Source organism: Acinonyx jubatus, chromosome B2 (genome assembly GCF_027475565.1).
Source record: "Acinonyx jubatus isolate Ajub_Pintada_27869175 chromosome B2, VMU_Ajub_asm_v1.0, whole genome shotgun sequence".
Lineage (NCBI taxonomy): Eukaryota > Metazoa > Chordata > Mammalia > Carnivora > Felidae > Acinonyx > Acinonyx jubatus.
The window spans coordinates 148,174,073-148,189,115 of NC_069385.1; the positions used below are offsets into that span (position 1 = coordinate 148,174,073).

Genomic DNA, 15,043 nt, shown 5'->3' on the forward strand with positions numbered 1-15,043 from the left:
TGTCCGACTCCTGCTCCTGAGTGCCTGCCCCCCCTCTCCCCGCCCCAGTCGTCCGTCCGACTCCCGCACCTGAGTGCCTGTCCCCCCCTCCCCCCACCCCGTCGTCTGTCCGACTCCCGCTCCTGAGTGCCTGTCCCACCTCCGAACCTGTCGTGCGTCCGACTCCAGCACCTGAGTGCCTGCCCCCCCTCCCCGCCCCTGTCGTCCTTCCGACTCCTGCTCCTGAGTCCCTGTCCCCCTGCCCGTCTGCAAGCTGTAGTTTGGGATTCTAGAGACACGCCCTCTGAATGACTTCAATATGCCAAGTGAGCATTTTTGGAGCAGCTGTGTTCTGCCTGTAGCTTAACTCGCGTGCTTTGAATCAAATTCTGCAGTTTAAGTACTTTTAATTGAAGCATAGTTGACACACACAGGTGCTCGTTTCAGGCGTGCAACACAGCGACCAAGCAAGTCTGTACCCTCTGCTGTGCTCAGCACGGGTGCAGCCACCATCGGTGCCCAGGCCAGGCTAGTGCCCCAGGGCTGTGCCTCTCACCCAGTGACTTGTTCATTCTCATGCTAGTGTGATTCTTAAGACTGTGAATAGTGTGACCACGTTTTCTAAGAGATCCGGTAATGAAAACGAGAATGATTGCCGTATGAGCCCCAGTGCGACCCAGATATCGCTGAAAAGCTCTAAAATGAAAAAGCAGGTACAACTGGATGAGCCAGGTAATCAAAACAGGGAGAACCTCACTAGAGAAGAGGATCTGGAACCCCCCACGGGGGAGGAGGAGGTGTGGACCTGCACAGGGACACTGAGTCCACAAGTCCGATGACGTTCTAACCAAAGATCTTTCACCTCCCAAATGACACTAACAGTTGAAAATGGCATGGGGTCTAATACTAGGAAAAAACAGGCATGATCTTATTGGTTGCTCTCTTTCCTGATCAGAGGTTGCAGCAGGTGCATGAACTAGAGAGGACACGTTAGTACCACGTGCTGGCCCCTTGTAGCCTGGAGCTGATTCCACAGAGGACCTTGCTGTCTGCAATGTGCTATCACTTTAAGTCATGCGTCAAAATACAGCAGCAAGACAGAAGATTTCCCCCAGCCCCTATGCCTTTTATTTGCATCATGGCATTGAAAACCTTCTTCTCGGTCAGTATGTAGATTTAACGAAATTACCAGATACATAAAACAAATGGTTGTTGGTATCTTGTTCAAATACAAACTAGACCTTGCCCGCCTATCTGTATATTTGGCAAAAAGCACAAATGTAAATTTTGACAAATTCTATTTAGCCTACAAACTTTTTACCAAAGCAAATGAAAAGATATTATCTGGTAAGTGTTCTGCACACCTTGTACACAGCACTGCTAAAAAATAATTGTGTTTGTTTCCTCGTGATATTGAGGCTGTTGTGGTTTTTGGAGCTTTATGGTCACTGTGTAGTTTCTTCAAAATGTGCAGAAGAACTGAATGAGATTTCCGACTTCATAGAAATGGACGGAGGCATGTGCCTCCCAGATGGCTATTGTGTGCCATCTGCCACAGGAAAAAATCTCGAACCGCTGGCTTCCTGTAAAACCTTCACTTTCAAAGTGTGAGAATATCCTCTAATTTGGAAACACTTTGAGGGTGAGAGTAGCGAAAAGGACCAAAATAAAACAGAAATTTATATGCTCTTTCTCCAACATTGTTTGATGGTATGATGTAGATTGTGACAAAAGTTTATACACACACATGCAGACACAGACTCGTGTTGAGGGGAAATAACACTGCTTTGGAAAGAAAGAAAATGTTCACAGGAAAGGGCATCCAAACAGGTGAAACGGGACTTTTTTAATTTATTTACTAAAAGTATAACTTATTTAAAATCAAGTTTTATTTCACAAGTTCAGATTACTGCTGTGTTTTCGGGCTCTGCGCTGACAGTGCAAATGGACCCCGCTTGGGATTCTCTCTCTCTGCCCTCCCCCAACTTGCTGTCTTTCAAGATAAATAAACAAACAAATAAAAGAAAAGCAAATTACTGCTGTGTTTTTATCAAGATGAGGACAAATGCAGAAGGAGCAGCTCTGTAGGCTGGAGAGCAGATCAAGGCATCTGTGAGCACATGCCTTTTAGACATTCAGTGGAGGAGACATCAGTCACATCACTGACTACACTCGGTGGGAAATGGGGTTGGAGGTCTAAGTATGGGAAGCATCAGGGCAGAGGGTTCTTACCGTCATGTCATCAGGTGAGCTCAGGCAGGCAGCGGGTGTACATACGGAACATATGTGGACTCACATCAGAGCCCTGGGGAACTCCAAATTTTAGAGGTTGGGAAGATGAGGAAGTAAGGAACTGCGTTTAAGTAGAAGGAAAACTGGGAGGGTGTGGTATTCTGGAAGCAAAGTGAAGAATGTGTTTCTGTGAAGAGGAAATATCAACTGGGCCAAATGCTCCTGAGAAGTGGGCAAACTGAAGATTGAGAATTGACCACTGGATTTCTCAGCATAGAGTCTGTGGAGACATGACAGGGTTTCTGTGGAGTGGGGGGAGAAGTCTGGTTTAGAATGGGTTAAAAAGAGGAGCACAGTCAGGGGTGTTCTTGACCCACAGATAGTCAGAGTCTGGAGAAAGTGGTGGTGCATTTTTGATTTGTCCAGGGGCTGGGAGTGGGGAAAGGAAATGAAGGCTATCCTTGCTAGTAATTCTAATGATTACCCATGAAACCTGGGCTGCATATGGAAGGAGGTGTAGAGGTGAGGAGGAACGAGACACGTTAAATAATTTGCCAGTAGGCAAGAGAAAATGAGCCAGAAAGGCAAGAAGTGGTCAGTATAAGATATAATTGAAATTTACATCTTGGGTTGGTACTTGAAGTTTAAGTGTAAGGTCAAAGGTGGTGAGTTTTTCAAATTGCAGGTTGTGACGCCTGCATCACATGCCTGTTTGTGGGCCATGAATCACTTCAGTGGATCACAACTAGAATTTCAATTTAGATGAAAGAATAGGTTGCAAAATGTCAGCATGCATTAGAAATAAGTAAGGGTCGTGATGTGAATAGTGTTTCTAATTACGGATCCTACTAGAAAAAATTTGAGAAACACTAGGGGAGGAGGGAGAGACTACCTTCAGCAGTGAAAAGCCTAGAGAGAGGAGGGTTGGGTGGCAGGAAGGGCTGAGGGAGCCAGCATCCCACTTGCACACCTGGGCCCCATTTGCTCAACGAGGTTTTGGAAGCTGTGGTGTATCCTCTCTCTGCAGGGAAAGAGAAGACAGCATGGGTAGGATTTTTTCTCACAAGTTTCATATGTACCTGGAGAAGGTGGAAGTATAGAAGTTGGCTCTTGACAGAATCATGCAGGCAAATTTACTGAAACTGTGATTCTTAAGGGGGAAGAAACTACAGTTCTCAGATTAAGGGAATTGTTAATATTTCTCTCCCTCTTTGACAATTAGTCTAGCCTAGATTTTATCCTGAAATATCTTCCTGTCATTGTCTTCTAATCCTTTTCTCCCCTCCTTTTTCTCCTCAATCTCCTGCTCTGTCCTCCCCACCTGCTGAGACCCCTCAGTTCTGAGCCAGTTCTCAAGTATGTTAAGGAGATGATTACCAGCAACACGTCCTCATCAGCTCCTTTGGCTTCCTTTCATTCACTTCCAAACTTGTCTTCTGACCTTGGGGACTCCCATGTGGCAGTGAACAATGGCATTTCTCCACCTGTGTGGACTGGGCCTGTTGTTCTGTTTAGACCCTGATTTTCCAATCTCACATCTTCATAAGAAAAGCATCGCCTTGGAGGAGACCAGCTGCTGTGATGGCAGGTGAATGGCATCATCATGTTCCTGTCCTTTTCAACCCCCGGTTCTGTTTTACTTGCCATGTTCCTCCAGTGACCTGGTCCCATGGATTCTCCCTCTTCTGTGCTCTACTCAGGGCCTGTCACTTGACGTGTCCTGCAAGCCATTGTGGAGAAGGTGAATAGGGGCTGACGTTGGGCTGAGCCCAGAGACCCCAGCCCTGAGTCCTTGAAAAGAGTTGGCATTTCCCCTGTTTGGTACTTTATTGTAATTCATCCATCCACGTGGGTCACATAATTTGCATAAAGGCACCTGTGTGTCAGCTGCGGCCCAGCTCCCACAGTACTGGCAGGACCAGCCTGCAAAAATACCAGTTACACCGACCTCTCTGGCCAGAAGGACACTTCTCGGTCTCCGCATGGTCTTTGAGGTCAAGTTTAAAGTCTGGAGCGTTGTCAAGACACAGCTCACAATGTGTTCTGATGATCTATAAAAGTGTAAACAAGAGTTCCAAAGCATAGAGGGTTGTGGAAGGAAGAATAATGCCTCCCCCCCGCCCCCCAACAAAGGTATCCACGTATCCCTGGAACCTGTGAATTTCACATGGTAGAAGGGACTTGGGGGACGCGATGAAGGTCAAGGACCTTGATCACAAGAGTCCTTAAAAGTGGCAGGGGAAGCGGAGAGTAGGTCATAGGGGTGTGATTTGAGAAGGACCCCACTGATGGCTCTTAGGAGCCTTTAGAAGCCGCGAATGGCCATTAGCCTACAGCCAGCAGAAAACAAAGACATCAGTGTCTAAAGCCTCTCAGAAAGAAATGCACTGGCCAAAGCCTTGATTTCAGCATGGTGGGACCACACCAGACTCCGGGGCGACAGGAGTCCAAGATCTGTGCTGCTTGAAGCCAATTAAGTTTGCGGCAATGTGCTATGATTTCTAAAAACAAAAACAAAACAAAACAAACCCCATTTTATTCTCTTTCTTGACTCTGTGGGCTTGACTGGGCAATTGTTTCATGTGATGTGAGCAGGAACTCCAGTCCTCCCCAGCAGGCATGATTGGGCTGGGATGTCCCCGAGGGCGCACTCACCTGACTGGCAGGGGCAGTTGATGCTTCAGATCTACTAGTGTTGGAGAAATGAATAAAGTACTTCGCCAAAGATGGCCAACGGGACTAAAACAAGCACTGGTCTCTGGCTTGGAGACCCCTCTTCCGGGTTCTTCTTGCCCTGTTTGCTGTGCCCGAGAAAACCTCCACAGATATGGAGGCTGACAACTATAAATTACCCTTCCCGCTTGCATTCGGGGCTCAGATCTTTGGAGAAATGGTCTCCTTTGAGCCCGCCGGTGTTAAATAAATTTCCGAACCACCAAGATCTCCAAGTGCTGTTTGGTTTTTCCGCCAGCGTTCCAGCCTGGTTCCATAACACTAGGACTCAGCTGAAGCTGCTCCCTGGGGGGCTTCGCCTTGGCCTTGCCACGTGGCTGCTTTCCCACAGTCTGGTTACCGGGTTCTGAGAGGGAGCTTTCCAGGAAACCAAGTGAGAAGCTGCAAGGGTTCTTATGGCTCAGGCCTCAGGCCTGGAGCTGTTGTTGGGGAACTGGGGAGACCCTGGGCCCTGAGGCCTCCACTTGGCCTGTCCAAAAGACATCGCTGAGGCTCTGGGTCTCCTCAGGAGAGAGAATTCAAGAGTAGACACAACGCAGTGGACGAGAGACGCAAGCAGGTAAGTTTATTAAAGTGAAGAGTGATGAGGTTTTTGCGGTGATGGTGGGGTCTGGAGCTGACGGCCAAGAAAAAATTCCTGAAGACGATGTCTTTGGTGCAAAAAGATGACTTTATTGAAGCATGGGGACAGGACCCGTGGGCAGAAAGAGTTGCCCAGGACCACGAAGAGAGACTGGTTATATACTATGGTGTTGAGGCAGGTAAAGTACAGGGGAAGTTTCAAGTGAGATTTTCATGTGCTGGAGAAGATTCACAGGACACTGGAGGCCTAGCTATTGTCGAGGTGTGGTGGTTTTCCCTCAGCAAAGCATTAGCATTGAGACAGTAGGGGGTTCCTGGAGACATGTTTTACTCTCAAGTATCTGCCAATGGGCTGCAGGTTATAAGGAAACTTAGTTCTACCTGCCATTTCCTTCTGCCTTTGTTCCCACATCACTATGGAGGGGAGGGTGATGTTGGGGCTCCAGGAAACAGAGTCTATAGGTTTCTGGAGATTAGACAATGGATAAGATTGCCTTTTCTTGTTAGTTTCTAAGGCATCTGTAAACTGATGGAGACTCCCGTCCTGCAGGACTTCGGTCTCTAGTTAACCCTTTGTTTTCCCCCTTTTTTTGTTCTTGGGCATCCAGGAGAGGAGAGCCCGAGGAACATCACACATGTCCCACCTGGTTGGTAGTGGTGGGGGGGCTGTTTGCAGCTTGTCAGCTTGCCTTTTGCTCCCTCCTCAAAAAGTACACTCTAGAGATGTGAGAGGGTGAGTGAGAGAGAGAGAGAGAGAGAGAGAGCGCGGGAACATGCTAGAGCGAGCTGCGCGCCCCGGGGGGTTGGGTTTGTATTTTTTACTAACAGCAGTTAAGGAGGGGCTGGAATGTTCTTACTTGGGACAGGGCTTTCTTGGAAGCAGGGCTACATGCTTCTTTTCCTCCTTATTTGGTTAAGGGTTCCTGTCCTGGCTCCCTTAGGGAGCAGATTTTGGTATGTTAATGTCCTATAATGAAGGAATAGTGTGAACTGTGACCCACTTTGTAGCCACCTCGCCCGTCTAGTGTGATGGGGGTCCTCGGGGAGTGCTGCCTGGCCAGGATTATGACCTTCCCCACAGCTGTGCACAGCCTCCTCCGGGCTGGCCTCCAGGCTTCCTCTTAGAGACTAACTAACTGCCCTTTCTTACAGAAATGTCACAGGGCCACTTCAATGACATTCTAGGAGGTCAGCCCAGGTGCACTGGGACCGGCCCACAGGGCGGTCAGTGACAGATGTGCCACATTCATGTCAGTCTTTGGAGACTGGCTATTACACAAGGTGGGTCTGTCATCCTTCCTTTTACTGCCTCATGTTTACTTTCCCTCCATCGACTGCCTCATCTTTACTTTCCCTCCATCGGCCTGGCCCGTGCACCTCTGATTCTCTGGAGCTAAACTAGTAACTGGTGTATTTCCTGATTGGTTTCCCTGGCAACCAGTCTCTGTCCCCTGGGGATCCAAAAGTCACCTCATTAACATAACAAAGCACACCTTTGTAGTTCTCCTAATTTAGGAAATTCCAAGAGGTGTGGGAGCTCAGTGCCAGGAACACAATAAAGACCAAATATATATTTATTGTTCAAAAGAGAGCACAGGCCCCAAATGGTGTTATAGAGGCCAAGTCACCAAACTTGGGCATGACACCTAACTTGACTGCAGTTACAGCCTCCTCTGGAAGTGAAAGTCTCAACAGGTGGGTTGGGAATTTTCTGATCAGCACCAAAGAGGTAATTTGTCACTTGGGCCTTCTCAACACCCCCCGCCCCCCCCCCCCAAGTAAGTTGACGTAATCCTCCTAAGACTCTCTCCTGCCCCTTACCCAATGGGAAGTTCACTTGCTCGGAACAATCCTTTTTTTTTTTTTTTTTTTTTTGGCTACCAACTTCTTTTGTTGAGGGGGCGGTGTCTATCAGGCAGACTACCTCACTTACACTGATTGGGAAATTCCTGATTGATGGGTTTAAGATTCCATCTCTGGAAGAGCCAAAACTAAGTCTTGTTTTGGTGACATGGTGCTTAGCATAAGCCACTCCATTTGGGGCCTGTTGTCTTATTATTATTATTTTTTAAACACTCTCCTATGCTTGATGTTTAGGTTTTGATGCAGGGGAGGGTGGTGCAGTCAGTTGGGACTGGAGGAAACTCTTCTGACCAGCCTATTATCGTGGGGATTTCTCCATCGTGCCCTGGGCCTTTCCCAAAGCAGTAAGGCTGTATCACATTTTGTAAATACAGCTGCATAAGAATTGCACGCTGTGACAAGTATATAATAAGGCAGTTGGTAACAAGCCCGAACTTCAAGTTGTTTTCAGGGGCTTCTCACACAAAAACCTGCGCACAAATGTTCTTACTGGATTGGACAAAAGACCTAAAGAGATATTTCACCAAAGAAGATACATAAATGCAAATAAGCAGATGAAAAGTTTCCACATCATTAGCTGCTAGGGAAAGACAAATTACCACCACAGCGAGGCATCATTCTGTACCTGTCAGAATGGCTAGAGTAAAATTGACCACACCAAAGACTGATGAGGCTGTGTACACAGCTGGTGGGCAGGTGATGGCACAGCCACTCTGAAAAGCAGTTTGGCAGTTTCTTTAGAAACCAAACATGCAAGTACCAAGTTGCAGTCCTGAGTATTTACTCCAGAGGAATGCAGGCTGACATTTACACAAAAACCTGTACACAAAGGTGTATAATAGCTTTATTCATGATAGCAACAAACTGGAAATGACCCAGATGTCTTTCAGTGGGAGGAAGTTCACACAAAGTGTGGTAAATTCACACTAGAGGATACTACTCCGTAAGAGAAAGGAATAAACCATTGATACATTCAACAACCTGGATGAATCTCCAGAGAATTATCATAGTGAGTGCAAAAAGACAATCTCAAGAGGTTCCATGCTCTGTGATCCCATTTATGTCCCATTCTTGAAATTACAGTTATAGATATGGAAAGCAGATTAGTGATTGCCACATATGTGGGGGTGGGGGGCAGGAGGAAAGTGGATGTGGCTGTAAAAGGGCGACATCCCAGTGCTGATGGAAATGTTCTGTATCTTGACTCTATCATATCAGCAACCTGCTAGTGACATTGCACTCAAGTTTTGCAAGATGTCACCACTGGGGGCAACCAGGTAAACGGTGCCCGGTTGGGATCTCTGTGCCTTATTTATAACTGCATGTGAATCTACAGTTGTCTAACAATTAAAAATTTAATTCAAAGATGATGGAGGTCAGGACCTGGAAAGTAACCATTTCCAGGGGTCCTTACAGGAGGGGAAGAGGAGAGTCAGAAGCGGAGCAGACAGAGCGGGGAGAAGGATGGCAGGAGTGAAAGTCCCAGGACCAAGGGAAGGCGCTGGAGGCAGGGAGGGACACCAGCAGTGTGCAGCCTGCACACCATTAATTTAGGGCCAAAAGAGAACCAAGGCATTTGAAGGCTGGCAAGTGCAGGGTAATGTTCTCTAAGGGCAGACCTCAGCTACTGCGGGACTGATGCGGCAAAGAAGTGGAGACAAATGCTGTTCTTCCAACGGGTGTGGTGGTGGGTGAAGGGGAGTCCGGGAAGAATCCGGAGGGCAAGGCCGGAGGGCAAGTGTGTGTTTGGTGTGTGAAGACGGAGATTCAGGCATTCCTACCGTGAAAAGAGGCAGGTAAGGGAGAGGTCAAGACCCAAGGCAGCATGGCATGGGCCGAGCGGTCATAAGCTCAGACGAGTGTTAATCGGCCTTGGAAATGAGGGAAACCTTGTTGTCTGAGAAGCAAGGCAAAGACTGGGCCAGCTCAGAGCAGGCTGGTCAGCAGGGGGCTAGGGAGGCTAAGGCAGCGTCTGGGCTCCCTCTGCCGCGTGCCCGCCCCGCCCCGCCCCGCCTCGGCGGGGTACATGCTCAGCCAGTTCCCTGTCCCGGGAACCTTTCCTGTGCTCTCCTTTCCTGCCTCTCTTGCTCTGCAGAGCTGCGTGGAGAGCACTCACTCAATAAATATTTGTTAAAGGGACGTGAAATGGAGAATAAAATGGAATTGCTATTTCTCCTATTAAACTTCCCTTTCCCCTGTACACCTGCAGTCCCTGCCTTTGGCAGAGAATGGGGCTGGGGGTGGGGGAGGGGGTCGTGACGCGGAAAGGAGCGCCTCGGGCCTCCTGCCTCGGGCTCCGGGTGCTGGGATTGAGTCCGCGGGCTGGAAGAGAGGGCGGGTTTGTGCGGAGCCGAGCTGCAGCCAGAGAAGCAGATGCCGCAGGGAAGAGGGGAGGGAAGTGGTTTTCCTTGAGCACATTTGGCTCCTCCCTTTACACGTTCTCTTCCGGCCTCTCCTAGGGCGTCCTTATCGCACCATCCTCCTGGTCTGCACGTTTTCAGAAAAAGTCGCCCTTTTTCTTTTTTTTTTTCGGTTCAACGGATATTGCCACACTTGTTGGGGTCAAAATCAATATTCTAACTATTACAGGCTCCAAAAAAGAAAGAAAAAGAGATCTCTTTGCCGAAACCCGGGATCGAACCAGGGACCTTTAGATCTTCAGTCTAACGCTCTCCCAACTGAGCTATTTCGGCTCCGCCCACTCTGTCCTCTTCTAAGACAGATGACTTTATTACTGGAGTCTTTCTCTACGTATTCAGCGAGCTGAAGCGTGTTGAGGAAACCAAAGATAAAGGAACGGTTTGGTGTCGGATCCCTCCGCGATCTGCGAGGAGGGGCACGGAAGACAGTCCAGGTAGCTACCATGAAGACCGCCCTAAGGACTGGTTTAGCTCTGCCATGAACCCCGGGCGGGGTCCACATGCCCCTCGTCCCCTCTGCGGGTGGGGTCCACATGCGCCCCGTCGCCCCTGCGGGTGGGGCCCGGGTGGGGTCCACACGCCCCTCGTCCCCCCTGAGGATAGAGTCCACACGCCCCTCGTCCTCCCGAGGGTGGGGTCCACACGCGCCCCGTCCCCCCTGCGGGTGGGGTTCACATAATCATCCCCCCCCGCCCCCGCGCGCGCCCCCGCGCAGGTATAGACCCCGAAGTCGAGGTCGCGCAGCAGCTCACAGGCCGGAGGCAGGTGCATCTAGCCTGTAGGGTTGTTCGGCGCCTCTCCCAGCACCGTCCCTGGTGGTCTAGTGGTTAGGATTCGGCGCTCTCACCGCCGCGGCCCGGGTTCGATTCCCGGTCAGGGAAAATGAGTTTTTCTTCTGCCTGCGCTGCCCGGCAGGAGCAAATGCACTTGGCATTAAATTCTACAAGAACTAACTTTTCATTTTCACCTGAGGCATCTTTGCAACCCTCCACAAGTGTTGGTGTTGCACGTGCAAAATGACAACGTAACTCCGTGGTGTAAACAAAACGAGAGAACGCTCACCAGGCTGCACTGCCAGCGCCGCGCGGTTCCCAGAGTCCCGCGGCGCCGACCCCACGGGAGGGCTCCGGAGCCGGGAAGTTCGGAGGGAAGCGGTCACCTGCGGGGCTCTTTGAACGAGCTGAGCACCTGGACCACGGGCAGGAGGCCGGGAGGGGCCTGGAAGTCACCAGGCGGGGGTATCCCGCCACCCCCTCGAGCGCCCAGGACTGCGGCGGCTGATGCAAGCAGGGTCGCCCCGGACAAGCCTTCCTGGCAGCCCGTCCTGCCTCTCCCTGCCACTCGGGACACCCAGCCCCGCCGTGGCTCTGACCCCTGGACGCCCTGCCCCTCTGGACGCCCTGTGGCCTCCTGGACGCCTCCCCCCACGCCCCCGGTACGCTCTGTCCCCCGCCGTGGCCCTTCCCCCCTGGACGCTCTGTCCCCCGCTGCGGCTCTGACCCCTGGACGGCCTGCTCCGCCGCGGCTCTGACTCTGGGACGCCCTGCCCTCCCCTCCCCCCCCCCCCCCGACGCCCTGTGCCACCCTGGACGCCCCCCTCCCCCGGTACGCTCTGTCCCCCGCCGTGGCTCTGACGCCTGGACGACCTGTGCACCCCGGACGCCCCCCCTCCCCCATACGCTCTGTCCCCCGCCGCGGCCCTGCCCCCCAGGACGCCCTGTTCCCCGGGACGTCGGTGGCAACAGCTGCCCGAGGAACTGCCGGGACGGACGCACGAGGGGTCGCCGCGTCCCTGAACGCACACCTGGGGAAGCTGACGGTGAAGTCCCGTCTGTCCCGCTGCGGCACCAGTCTTCTTACTCGGCTCGTGTAGATCGCAGCCACGTTGTAGTGCTTGTTTCCTCCTCATTTCTCGAGTTCCATGCACCGTGACCTCTCTGCTGCCACACGAGGTCGTGGTGCCCCTGATCTCACTGTACCAACAGGTGGGGACACCATGTTTTAATGATCATGTTAAATGGAGCAGTTCTCTTTCTGTGATTAGTTTCACATTCCCGCCCCTTCCCCTCTATATAAAGTCACGAAATCCCCAAACCTCTGTGAGCTGGGGCAGTCCTGTGTCATCCTGCCAATACCTCCCTCAGTTAATAAAGTTTGACACATATGTAAGATTAAGTTGTCCAATAAGTTTGTCTACCATAGACCTGGGCACTATGCTTGGCACTGATTATATATACAAAACCAAAACCCACAGGTAGCAGTCTGGAGAGCAAACGGAACCTACTGTGCTAAGATACAGATTAGGGAAATTTTTTTCTCCATGGAGAAAAAGTAACAGCTTAAAACAGGAGAAAAACCATATAGCTTTCAAAGAAGAGTCCCTTGTCCCTAATCTAATTAGCTTTATGTGGAAAAGTTAAAAAAAAAAAAAAGACATTAAGCACATTCAGGGCTCCCACCCAGACTGCTCCCTAAAAATAAATATAAAAAGAAATGAAGCAAAGATTGTTGCTATATATAGAGAAGACAAAATATGACAACGTGAAGAGATTGCTCAGGAAGCAATTACCTTCTGGCCTAGAGGGCTGATTTCCTGTGAAACATTAGGCAGAAAGACACAGAATAGCCTCGTATATTATATACTGGAAGCTGACAAACTATACTTTTTTATTTCTAATTATATATATATATATATTTTAATTTTACATCCAAGTTAGTTAGCATATAGTGCAATGATGATTTCAGGAGTAGAATGCAGTGATTCATCCCCTACATACAACACCCAATGCTCCTCCCAACAAGTGACCTCCTTAATGCCCTTTACTCATTTAGCCCACCCCTCACCCACAATCCCTCCAGCAACCCTCAGAGAACAATACAGAGGTTGTTCTCTGTATTTAAGAGTCTCATGTTTTGTCCCCCTCCCTGCAAACTATTCTCTGTAGCTAGCAGTCAATACTTGCTGAATGACTGGGTAGCATGTCGTCCACTTGTTGATATAGTCTCTCTCAGCTTACTTCATCCTTCTGTTTTCCCCGCTGAGTTCATCATGCAGGAATGCAAACACTAGAGAGAGAAATCAGTTTTTGGATGGATCAAGGTGAAGTTGGTGAAGCACTGAATCAATGAACATGTAGCAGGATGGTATTCTTGCTCTGTGTCTCTAAGCATTAAATATGGTCACAAAGTGGTGGGTCTGTACCAGGCTCTGGCCATCACATCAGGAGATCCAGAACGCATGGGAGTACACAGTCCTGATGGTGGAGAGGACACTGCTGTCGTGGCGAGGGATTCAGGGAGCACTGGGCAGGGAGCCCAGGTGAGGGCAGCAGACACCACAGGTGAGGAAGGGGGCTCTCAGCTTGGGATACATCGTGGGACTAGGGAAAGTGAGGCTTTAGCTCGGAGGGTGACTATGTTGCTTCTGCTCTCTTGATAATCTTTTTTTCTTAGTCATTTTCCTGAAGAAGTTTTGCAGGTAATTACTACAGTATTGCAACTAAGGATGAGGACATACTAGCGAATCACTTTGTGACATACATTTGTTTGTTGAAGCCACACTAACACTTCATTGATCAATCACCCACCTGCCCTCCCTCTCCCACCTGCTTCCCGAGGGAAATCCTCAGCCTCCTTCCACAGTCACTGGCTGTTTCATGCGCCGCCTTCTCTCCATTCAAAGGAGAAAGGAAGAGGGACAAACATGACCCAGCCCCATCGATGGGATGGCACCCCCACACCGGGTGGGGCTCTCTGGGCAAATTGTGACTCTGAGTTGTGATCCTCCTGTTGTTTACAAAATGGAGAGGAGACAGAGAACGCAAGGAGCGGGATGTGAACGTACCTAACGCCACTGAGCTCTACCCTTATAAATGGTTAAAATGCTCAGTTGTGCGTGATGTGTTTTTAACCACAACTTAAAACAAGACACCCCGTGCCTGGCTGGGAGTATGGGGCTCCTGGGTCTGGCCGGAGAGGGTCCTGTCATCCGCAGTGTGAATATTCCGCCATCTGGAATATTCTATTCCTGTCCAGGTGGATACACGTTGTCAAGGACAGTAGGTGTGGGCGCTGTCGCACCTGGGAAGGCTGCTGGGACTCTGTCAGCAGGTTATCAGGCCAACATTTCCAAGGGGCGTTATTGCTGCACAAGTCAACCTCAGCGCCTTACACCTGCCTGGTCGTACCCGAGTCTACGCAGGTCTCTCTCAAGGATGACGGTCCAGCCAAACCCCGGTAAAATAACTAGTGTTTCCAGGGGTGCCCTGGGGCTCCTGTGGGGGAGGTGAAGTGTGCCCGCCACGCTTATTTGGGAGGTGCTCCAGCTTGACCCTGTAAGGCGCAGCTGGTGACCTCTGTAGGAGGCGGAGGCCGTGTGAACAGAGGAGAGCCGTGGATGCTGACCTCGGAGGATGGGGGGATGTGGCCACAACCAGGGTCCGGCAGCCACCAGGGGACTGGCGCCACCCCCTCCGCCAGAGCCTGCGCGCGAGGACATCACAGCTCTGCCTCCAGGACCGCGGTAGTACGCGCATCCCCTCCAGCGCATGTCCCGCGAGACCACGCGCGTTAGCGCGAGAGCACAAGCATCCCCGCGAGAGCACGCGCGTCTGCGGCTTCCGGCAGCGACGGGAGCCGCGGGAACGTGCGGTGAGTTCCAGGAAGAAGTGTGGGAAATGGTATCAAAGGCTAGGCTTCCTTGGAATGTCCGCAAACACACTCCGTGAAAGTTTTGAAGATGAAAGGCAGATCAAACAGAAACTGCAGCTGCTAACTTTACTTCGACCTTATTTCTGACATAAAATGCCCTCAGCGTATTCTCACGTATGGACCAAACTGCCTTCGTTAAAGGTGCGGGTCATGGCAGCCCCGCGCCTGCGCAGAGCAGACGCGGCGCAGTTTAGCAGCCGATCTGCTCTGTGACGACACAGAGACTGCTACGCCACCGCCGCCCGGCTCCTCAGGGACTGCCTGGTCCCCGCCCGCAGTGAGGGAGGCGGGCTGCCAGTCAGAGGGCGGAGGCCTAGCGAGGCGGAAGTCTCCGGCGGCTGCTGTTCACGCCTCTAGGGGGCCGGGAGGGAGCATCTACGCCGGAAGTGGTAGCGTGGCCGAGCGGTCTAAGGCGCTGGATTAAGGCTCCAGTCTCTTCGGGGGCGTGGGTTCGAATCCCACCGCTGCCAGGGCTTCTTTTTCTTTCTTCACGCGCAGTGTGGACCGTTTCCACATCCTGAGTC

At 50.9% G+C, this 15,043-nt stretch overlaps 1 long non-coding RNA gene and 3 other non-coding genes across 6 annotated transcripts; 2 read left to right on the top strand and 2 right to left on the bottom strand.

The window, feature by feature from the left end:
• Positions 1-9,902: 9,902 nt before the first annotated feature.
• On the bottom strand, positions 9,903-14,351 carry LOC106985148 (uncharacterized). Of its 3 annotated transcripts, XR_001431848.3 has the most exons (6): positions 14,214-14,351; positions 12,769-12,875; positions 11,614-11,782; positions 10,872-10,997; positions 10,562-10,758; positions 9,903-9,965 (listed from the first exon to the last, which is right to left on the bottom strand). It is a non-coding gene; the product is annotated as an uncharacterized LOC106985148 (long non-coding RNA). The 3 variants fall into 3 exon arrangements; XR_008298820.1 differs by having other exon boundaries at positions 10,562-10,997; XR_008298821.1 differs by having other exon boundaries at positions 10,562-11,027.
• Positions 10,010-10,082, bottom strand: TRNAF-GAA (transfer RNA phenylalanine (anticodon GAA)). Its single transcript has one exon. It is a non-coding gene; the product is annotated as a tRNA-Phe (tRNA).
• Positions 10,619-10,690, top strand: TRNAE-CUC (transfer RNA glutamic acid (anticodon CUC)). Its single transcript has one exon. It is a non-coding gene; the product is annotated as a tRNA-Glu (tRNA).
• A 556-nt stretch (positions 14,352-14,907) lies between the features above and the next one.
• Positions 14,908-14,989, top strand: TRNAL-AAG (transfer RNA leucine (anticodon AAG)). The gene has a single exon. It is a non-coding gene; the product is annotated as a tRNA-Leu (tRNA).
• Positions 14,990-15,043: the final 54 nt, after the last annotated feature.